The following is an 8,242-nucleotide window of genomic DNA, read 5'->3' on the forward strand; positions in this document are numbered from 1 at the left end:
CAGAGAGAAAAAGCCTTCCCCTGGAGCTGATGCCCTGAATTTGGACTTTTAGCCTACTTTGTGAGGGAATAAACTTCTCTTCGTTAAAACCATCCACTTGTGGTGTTTCTGTTATAGCAGCACTAGATGACTGACCAAGACACCTGCCCTACCAAACAGAGTTCACTGATATCTTCCATGATCTAGGTCCTTACTGCCTTTGTTCAGGTACCACACTTCTCTTAGGTGATGGATTTCAAATGGTCTAAGCCAATTACGGTGGTTTTCTTTCCTTTCTTTCTTTTTTCTTCAAGGGATTGGATTAGGTGTGGGCATGAATGTCATTCTGGACAATGAGATATGAGGGAAAGTCTGAGAGGAGCTTTCTGGGGCAAGTTGCTGTCTTCAGAGAAAGACAAACAGAAAACAAAGTCCCTTTTCTTCCTTTTAACATGCAGGTGTCCAGTTATAATATCTGAAGCTTCTGCAGCCATTTTGCTACCATAAGGGACAGTGATCTGGGAATACAGCTAACACATTGATAAGGGCAAAGCAGAGTTATGAAAAGGGCCTGGGTCCTTGATAACGTTGCCAAACTGTTAATTTACAAGCCTGTACGATCTTTGGACTCTGTGTTATGTGATATAATAAATTCCCTTATCATTTAAGGCAGTTGAGTTTAGGGTTTCTGTTACATGCACCTAAAGGCATCCTCGGAGCCCTGGTGGTGCAGTGGTTAAGAGCTTGGCTGCTAACCAAAAGGTCGGCAGTTCAAATCACCAGCCACTCCTTGGAAACCCTATGGGACAGTGCTACCCTGTCCTATAGAGCCGCCATGAGTCAGAATCGACTTGACTGCAATGGGTTTGGTTTTGGTTTTAACTGATATAGTCCTTATCCTTTAAGATTCAACTCAAGTACTTCTTCCTCCAGAAAGTCTTCCCTGATACCTACTCTCTTGTATTGTCTGTTGTTGTTTTTAGCTGTCCTCAAGCCAGCCCCCAGCTCATAGCAATCCCATGCACAATGGAACGAACTGCTGGCCAGTCTTGTGTCATCCCCATGATCATTTGCAAATCAGACCATTGTGATCCATAGGATTTTCATGGTGATTTTTGGAAGTAAGTCTCCATGCCTTTCTTCCTAGTTCATCTTTGTCTGGAAGCTCCACTAAAACCTGTTCAGCATCATAGCAACATGCAAGCCACCACTGACAAGACAGGTGGTGGCTCCCCATGAGGTTTATTGGCTGGGAGTCAAGCCTGGGTCTCTTGCATGGAAGGTGAGAATTCTATCACTGAACCACCACTGCTCTCTCTTTTTGGTGCCTACCCTGGTTTATACACCCCTATTATGTGTTTTCAAGACATCCTCTTATGGCCCTTGTTACACTGTATATGATGATCTGTATACAATTCTCCTCCTGCATTACACTGGGAACTTCTCAAGGACAGGGCTGTGTTTCATTCATCTCTATATTACCAGAACTGAGAGAGTAATTGGCACATGGTCGGCATGCAATAAATACCAGATCATTCTGAATGACTGAATTAAAACTCTTCCACTCACCTTTTCATACACCAGCAAATGGGTCTTACACCAGCAAATGCCCTCCAGTCATTCCCAGCCTACACATTTCTCACACCTAGCAATTCCTTTCTTCTGTTTCCTCAGTCTTTTGTGGTTGCTTTTCCCTGACATCTTTAGAAATTGTAGTTATCTTTGAAGTCTTCCTGCACCTGCAAAAGGCCATAGTCCAGGTGTGGCCCTGCAGGCTCTGAGGAAGGGAGGAGGGGGGCTTGCCCCTCGCCCCATGTTCAGGGCACCGTCTCTCCAATTTCCACACACTGGGTGAGGCCTTGGCTCTTTGAGGGGACAATCAGCTTTTCTGTCCACTTGGTGACCGTGGACTAAAAGGACCTTTGCTTTCACTTGTTGCTCCCCTGCCCTTCTCTCCCAGTCTGCTTAGGAGTAGTTTTCTACAGATGTCTTGGCCCAAGTTTGCCAAGATTTCTAATTTCTCTCCTTTAAATTCTTCTGTTTGTCCTGCTAGGGTGTTCCTCTCTATAGCACCGACTCCAATGACACTGACATGTAATGGTTTTCTGTTTCCCTGATCATTACTAGTGAAAAAGATGTAAAGACACAACAGATCGACTCCAACCCCTGGGGGCTCCTGCTGAACATTTTTCTTCCCCTTCTTAGTGCCCCAGGCTGGAGGCAACACCATTCATCATTTCTTGGGCTGCAAATTGTGTAGGAGATGGTTTCCATTTTCAGACAAAAAAAAAAAAAAAAGACTTCTCTTTGAAATTTGTCATATAAAATGGCATATTCTCTCTCCTCTGTCTCTCTGTCTCTCTCTTTCAGTGTTTCTTCCATATCTTCCTTGATTGGTGCCTAAGGGCACAGACTCTGGAAGTAGACAAACCCGTTTTAGATCGTTGTTCCATCACTTAATAACTGTGTAATCTTGGGGAAGACACTTAAACTTTCTATGTCTTCCTTGCATCATCTCAAAAGTGGTGGTAATTATGCTACACCTATCTCATAAAGTTAAGTATTAAATTAGTTAATGTACGTAAAGTTTCCTAGATGGCGCAAATGGTTTGTGTTAGACTGTTAACCTAAAGGTTGATGGTCTGAATCCACCTACTGGTACCATGTAAGAAAAGGCCTGGAGATCTGCTTCTGTTAAGATTGTTATTGTTTTTGTTATTGTTAGCTGCCATTGAGTACATGTAGACTCATGGCGACACCATGTGTGCAGAGTGGAACTGCTCCATAGACTTTTCGAGGCTGTGAACTTTCAGAAGCAGATCGCCAGGCCTATCTTCCGAGGTGGGTTCAAAGCACCAACCTTTAGGCTAGTAATCAAGCGCTTAACCATTTGTGCCACCCAGGGATGTCTCCATTAAGATTACAGCTAAGAAAACCCTGTGTTAGCTGTCGTCAAGTTGATTCTGACTCATGGCAACCCCACGTGTGTCAGAGTAGAACTGTGTTTCATAGGATTTTCAATGGTTGACTTATCAAAAGTAGGTCACTAGGACTTTCTTCTGAGGCACCTCTGGGTGAATTCAACGATTCCCAGCCGAGTGCTTTTAACTGTTTGCACCACCCAGGGACTCAGCATGCTAATACTACTACCAGTTAGCATTTGTTGAGCACAGATTATTATGTGCCTGGTATTAAGTATACTAAGCTCTTTGCAAGCATTAGTTCTTTTAATCCTCATTTCAACCCTAAGAGGTAGTTGGAAGGAAAAAAAAAAAAAAAAACCTGACAGGTTTTGAGTGCAAATTATGTGGCAGGCTCTTAAACGCCTGTGAGCAGCCATCTTAGATACTCCACTGGCCTCACCCCTTCAAGAACAAGGGAAAATGAAGAAAACTAAAGATGCAAGGCAAAGATTAGCCCAAGGGACTAATAGACCAAAACTACCATGGCCTCCACCAGACTGAGTCCAGTACAACTAGATGGTGCCTGGCTACCACCACCGACTGCTCTAACAGGGATCACAATAGAGGGTCCTGGACAGAGCTGGAGAAGGATGTAGAACAAAATTCTAACTCAAAAAGATAAGACTTACTGGCCTGACAGAGACTGGAGAAACCCTGAGAGTATGGCCCCTGGACACCCTTTTAGCTCAGTAATGAAGTCACTTTGGAGGTTCACCTTTTAGTCAAAGATTAGACAGACCCATCAGAAACCCTGGTGGCATAGTGGTTAAGTGCTACAGCTGCTAAGCACCAACCTTGAGGCTAGTAATCAAGCACTTAACCATTTGTGCCACCCAGGGACGTCTCCATTAAGATTACAGCTAAGAAAACCCTATGTTAGCTGTCATCAAGTTGATTCTGACTCAAGTTGAATCCACCAGGTGCTCCTTGGAAACTCTATGGGGCAGTTCTACTTTGTCCTATAGGGTCGCTATGAGTCGGAATTGACTCAATGGCAACAGGTTTTTTTTTTTTTTTTTTTTTAAGGACAAAACAAGACTAAAGAGGCACACCGGCCCAGGGGCAAGGACTAGAGGGCAGGAGGGGACAGGAAAGCTGGTAATAGGGAACCCAACGTTGACAAGAAAGAGTACTGACATGTCATGGGGTTGGTAACCAAAGTCATAAAACAATATATGCACTAACTGTTTAATGAGAAGGTAGTTTGCTCTGTAAACCTTCATCTAAAATACAAATAATAAGAAAAGTTCTTTAAGTCCATTTTATTATTTAATCTTCACAACAAGCCTATAAGGTAGCTGCCATTAAGGTCCATGTGTTCTAGATGAGGAAAGTTAGGCTTAGATTGAGTGATTTAGCAAAAGTCATACCGATTATAAATGGGGAAGCCAAGACTTGAGTTCAGATATGTCTACACCTGCAGTTCTCAAACGTTAACATGTATTAGAATCACTTGGAAGGTCCTACCTCCAAAGTCTTTGATTCAGTAAGTCTGGGGTGGAGGCTGAGAATTTGCATTTCTAATAAGTTCCCAGGTGATGCTGATGCTGCTAGTCTTGGGTCACATTTTGAGTTCCACTGTATTAGTGGTGGATGCTTCCTTGTCCTTAGAATAGACAGAATCTTTTAGCTGATGTCTTGAATTTTGCCAAGAAATCTTAACCAAGAATCTATTTCTCATCATGGGAATAGAGGGAAATATTGTGAGTTCATCATCCCTTTCATAGAGTCCAAGGTGGTTAGGATTTCAGACCAAAATCTTACTTACATGTCAGTTTTAAACTAGGGCTCAAGGAAGCAGGGACTTTTACTTATGTTATATGCTCTGTCTATGCTGGTCTGCTTCTCTAGATTTATCTTGTCTTTTTTTGTAAAGATGTCATTTATTTCAAGAGCTTTTCTTGCAAAAGGACCATGAATCTGAGCACCAGAGATGCTGACAGTGTAGATTTCAAAACATAATTATGTGGAGAGGCACAAGACACATGAGAAAATTAACCAGTAGGTTAGTGAAGTAGTTAGAGTGTTTCCCTTGTTAATATCAGATAATTGTCAAATCTGGGAGAGCTTCTGAACAATAGAATAGAGATCTTGAACCTGGAAAATGTAATCCACACAAGTTGTGCCAGTTATCAACTTATTTCCTCTCATCTTGGGGTCCACCATCTTTGCTCTGTTTTGTGATAATGGAACTGGACCCTGTAAACATTTCTTCTTTTCCAGCTGCCTTAATGTTAGCCTTTATCAATAGAGGATGCTGAGTGACAAGTGGCAGAGAAAGAGGCTTATCTTCCCACTTATGGTGTGCTTCTTTTCCTCCTATGGCACAGGTGCCAGCAGATTGGCGCATAGGAAACCCAGAGTCACTCACTCTCCAGCAGGTTTCTCCTGTACTCAACAGCAACTTCCTGTAGACCAGCTCTAGTCTTCCAGTGTGCCTATAAATCAGCTGCAGTCCACTGATACCCTAGTCAGTCACACCCTACTTTGCAACTCTGGCCCATCAGCATTCCCCAGAGACTTTAGCCACCCAGCTTACATTGCAGTTCCAGCAGGCCAGCTCCAGCTTGCCCGCACCTTCTAGTGGGTTCCTCAGCTACCTAGTAGGCTTTCCCTATAGACTGCCTCTGGCTTGCACCCTCCAGCAAGTTCCTTCCCCACTGGCAGACTATGTGTTTCTGTGTCAGGCATGCCTTCCCCATTGAGATCTGAATCTCAGCCTTAGAGGAAGGACCCTCTTTCACACTCTTAGTTCCTTCCTTTTATACCCTCCTTCAGCTTTGTAGGTAGTAGCTGCTACCTGCATTTTTTATTCCTATGTTCTTTAGTCCTCTTTTACCTTTTTTAGTTGCTAAATACTTACTAGTTAAAAAACTCTGTATATTAAGTCTTCCCTGTTAAAGTTTCTGGTGTGGTATCTGCCTCCTGACTAGGCCTTGTTGTTGTTAGTTGCCATTGAGTTGGCTCCAACTCATGGTGAACTTATGTGTATATAATAGAACAAAACGTTGCCTGGTCCTGTGCCATCTTCATGATCATTGGTGTGTTTGAATCTATTGTTTTGGCTATTGTATCAATCCATCTCAAAGGTTTCCTTCATTTTTGCTGATCCTCTACTTTAATGACCATGGTGTCATTTTCTAAGAATTTGTCTTTCCTGATGATATTTCCAAAGTCTCATTATTCTTGCTCACCATCCTTGCTTCTAAGGAGCATTCTGGTCTCAGTGACACAGAATTAATGTCAGGAGAGGTCTCAGGAGACCACACCCACAAACATGGGATTTAGTATTGATTTGGTTATGTCCTTGGGATTGAGGCACTGTTAAGCTCATTGCCAATGGGAAGTGGGATACTAACAATCCATGGCATATCAGCCTTCACAATTAATCAAGCTATAGTGATTGTGATGATGTGCAAACTGAAGCAAGAACTGTGCTCTTGGATGAATTTTTCCTGAGTGCATGGGAAATATTTACAGAAAGTGAATGAAAAGCTAAGATCCTTTAATTCTTAGCTCAAGTCATGGTCTGAGAATCAGAAAGTTTCCATGACAGCCCTAAAAGAATCCTTTATTTCTTAGTCATAGTCTTATATTGCCAAAAAATCAAATAGAAAATCTAATTATGAGGGTTGCAGAATTACAATGTCAATTGAAGTCACAGCTTTACCAAGTTTCTCACGTAAAAGTGAGGGGATTGATTGGGAATGTTGTTGTTGTTAGGTGCTGTCAAGTTGATTCCGACTCATAGTGACCCTGTAGGATAGAGTAGAATTGCCCCATAGGGTTTCCTAGGCTGAAATCTTTACAGGAGAAGATCGCCAGGTCTTTTCTCCTGCGGAGCCGCTGGTAGGTTTGATCTGTTGGCCCTTAAGTTAGCAGCTGAGTGCTTAACCATTGCACCTCCTTGGGAAAGAACGGAACACTGAAACTTGAAGTGGGGACATTAGGTTGGAACTGATACTCTCACACTCCCAAGTCACTCTGAGCCTCCATTACTAATGAGAGTATCTTGTCTTCCTCTTTCTGGGAATACTAGCACTTGTTTGATTGAAAACCTTGTGATAACCGCAGCTGGACAAGGGAATACTCACTCTCCTCAACACCCACCACAAATATTCCTTGTTGCCATGAAATCAATGACCAGGGTTAAATCTCAACATGCTCCAGGGTCAAGAGCATAATATGAGCTAGGAAGAAGTAGCTTACCTACATTGCAAGATATTGCTAATGTATATTGACAGAAATCTGAGGACTATGTGTAGGAATAGATTCTGTGAAATATAATAATAGGTCATTATTGCTTTTCTTTTGGGAAATAATTAAGGGTTATTTTTTAAAAAGCTTTTTTTTTTTTTTAATGGAAAAGAGTAATGGGGAGATTAACCTAAATAGAAACTAAAAATGTGTTATAGAGCTACAGTATCTGAAACAGAATAATACTAGTACATGAATGGACAGAGTGATCAATGGAACCAAATAAAATCCAGAGAAATGCTGAAGTGTCAATAGGAATTTGATTATGAAAACAGTGGCATTTCAGAGAAGTGATTGAAGAATAAATCAATCAACAAATAGTGTTGCAACAATAGGCTAATAATCTGGGAGAAAAGAAAGAGAAAGAAAAAGAAGAGAGAAAGAGAAAGTTGAATCCTCACCTTATTCCTTACCTAAAATAAATTCCATTTTGGCCCATTGTTTGCAACATATTAAACAAAAATACAAGTATTAGAATAAAGGTAATATTTTATTTTCTTGGAATGGTGAAGATCTTTTAAAGCCTAACAAAACCCAGAAGGTAAAAAGATTTATAAATTTGACCACACGAAAATCTAAAATAGCAAAACAAGCAAACAAAGCCAAAAGACAAACAACGAGCTGGTAAATATAACTAACTACCCATATTACAGACAAAGGTTAATTAATGAAATTTACGAAGAGCTACTATAAGTCAATAAACAAAAGTGAAAACAAAGCAAAAAAATGGACAAACAGCTCACTATGAAAGAAACACAAATAGCTATTCACAATACACATAACGCTCAACCCTTCTCCCAATTGAAGAGTACGCAAGAAAACAGCACAAGGAAAACAATATAAACATTGGCGACCCAGTGTTGATGAGGGTATAATTCGTATACTCTTGTGCTGGACATACAAATTGATCCAGGGTTTAAAAGTGTAGTTTGTCAAAATCTATGAAAATTTAAAATGTGTATAGCCTTTGACCTAATTCTAAAATGTTTACAAAAAAATATGCTCACACAGGTGCACAAGTAATTTGGACAAGATGTTTATTG

The sequence above is a fragment of the Trichechus manatus genome, unplaced genomic scaffold (assembly GCF_000243295.1).
Source record: "Trichechus manatus latirostris isolate Lorelei unplaced genomic scaffold, TriManLat1.0 scaffold00101, whole genome shotgun sequence".
Lineage (NCBI taxonomy): Eukaryota > Metazoa > Chordata > Mammalia > Sirenia > Trichechidae > Trichechus > Trichechus manatus.